Source organism: Adiantum capillus-veneris, chromosome 8 (assembly GCF_014529385.1).
Source record: "Adiantum capillus-veneris isolate H3 chromosome 8, ASM1452938v2, whole genome shotgun sequence".
In the NCBI taxonomy this organism is placed as follows: Eukaryota; Viridiplantae; Streptophyta; class Polypodiopsida; order Polypodiales; family Pteridaceae; genus Adiantum; species Adiantum capillus-veneris.
Window position 1 is genome coordinate 85,554,912 of NC_140938.1, and position 2,122 is coordinate 85,557,033.

The 2,122-nt window shown below is 48.1% G+C and overlaps 1 pseudogene; it reads right to left on the reverse strand.

The window, feature by feature from the left end:
- Positions 1–1,054: 1,054 nt before the first annotated feature.
- Positions 1,055–1,832, reverse strand: LOC147452485 (proteasome subunit alpha type-4-like; annotated as a pseudogene).
- Between the last annotated feature and the right edge of the window lie 290 nt (positions 1,833–2,122).

Consider the following 2,122-nt stretch of genomic DNA (forward strand, 5'->3'; position numbering starts at 1 on the left):
CTTTCTCCCTACCGTCGCATGCCCATCCCACTCTATCTCTTTCTCTCCTCAGCCGCCATGCACTACCAGCAAGCAACTCTTGCATCACAAATAATTTATTTTCTTCTAAAAAAGGGGAGTCTGTTCGACAACCTGCCCGCATGCAGAAAGAGCAGTAGCGCCTCTATTTTTTTCCCCAACTGGCGGCATAGAAGCATGCGGAGTCCAGACCCTACATTTGCTGGCGTATTCTTCTCTACTCCCAACCGTTGCTCACTCTCTCTCTCTCTCACACACACACACACACACACACAGTCGTAGGCGTTCTGCTCTCCAGTTACGACTCACTTTCACCCACCACCTTGATTCCCAGCATGCGTGCATGCACTGGCTGCTGCCGTAATCTCTCTCTCACCTCATCCACCCACCATGTAGCACATGAGCTTCCTCGCCTGCCACTCTCAGCCATGCAGAGTGGTACCAACCACTGCATGGACCCCTCACAACACTGTAGTTTCAAACCACTTTCACTTACCCCCTACATTGCTCACCTTCTTGTTTTCCCTCTGCATTACTCAAAACATGTCCTGCAGAAGTTCCTTCCACAGCTCTTTCCTCGGAAGAAGCTTCCCTGGCTGACGAGCAGGGTTTGTGTTCTCCCTAGGAGCCATGGTCGGTCAGAAGAGTGATGACTGATTACACTACCTTGATGTGTGTTGGCTGATCATCTCATTTAGACCAAAAACAATGTTGATAACTCATTAAACCTGACTTGTATAGGAGCTAGAGAATATCAAGCACAGAGGCAATATACTACATCGTCACCCAACATACCTGGTTGGTCACCACCATGCTCCTAGCCAGAGATAGGAAAGCTGAGCTCCAACGAAGGAGCTTTTTACAAATACTTAGGAGGAGTAGCACTATCTGCCGCTCTAGTGAAAGATCAGATATAGATTGAAATAAAAGTACAAAGTCAGAGATTGGACACAAGACTGGAGCTGGTATATTCAGATATTGAAGGAAAGTACAAATGGCACCAAGTGTTGATACAATCCTTGTTTTCCCTCTTGCTCTACTCATGGCCAGCCCTTGGCATACCCTGCATTTTCCCTTTCAACCCCAGGCCTGAGAGGAGCGCCATCCTGCCGGCACAACCCAGCCAACTCTTATGGACAATAACCTGGTACTTTACTATGCCTTGCGAGGACAAGCTTACCTCGGCAACTTCAAGCTCTCTGATGAGAGGCTGGTGCATCCATAGTCTTGCTGAGCACTTTAAGGGCAAGTTGCACTGCTTCCTCACGTGTAATGTCATCTTTATAATCCTGTTTGATTGTGCAGCCTGATTGTTGGCCCCAATAGCGGTAGCCTTCCAACCACCATAGTTACCACTTGGATCACTCATGTAAAGTTGGAAGCCAAAGTTCTTGTCATATCTAGCGAAAAGGAAGGAGACCCCAAAAGGGGCGGAGGCCACCAAACTGTGTGTAGCCCTGTTTGGTGTCTGAAAGAGACTGGACAAGTTGTTCCACAGGCATGCGCTCTTGATAAGCGAAAGTGTACCTTTGAGCTTGCAGACGAACTATGTTAATCAGGATGTTGGCATCCGCAGTGATGCCCGCGACAGCACAAGCAACATGGTCCTCTATCTTGTACACTTTCTCTCTAGACTTTGAAGCCACGAGAAGCTTGGAGGTTACCCGCTTCTCTCCTGCCAGAACGACGCCATCTTGGGCAAGCACCCCAATGGCTGCCCCTGCATTTCCTATGGCCTCCATGGCATACTCTACCTGTTACAAGCGCCCCTCTGGAGCGAAGATCGTGGTCCTGCTATCATATCGGCGAAACATTGCTATTGTTGCTTCTGCTGCGATGCAAAGTCGCTTCCTTCACCACGAGAATGCATAACCACCTTAAGCACTAATACCCTTGTTAATGTTATAGCTTCCACCTATTGCACCCTCCTGTAGTCGTTGCCATTGCCAAAGCTCTTCCGTGCCAACCGTTGACGACGCTTTGCAGAGCCGTTGCAGTACCTTCTCAGGCAACGCTCGATGCAGAGCATACTTGGACATTGACGAGTTGACGATTTATTTATTTATTTTTTTGTTTCTTTGAGTCTTTAAATATTGTACTTCAT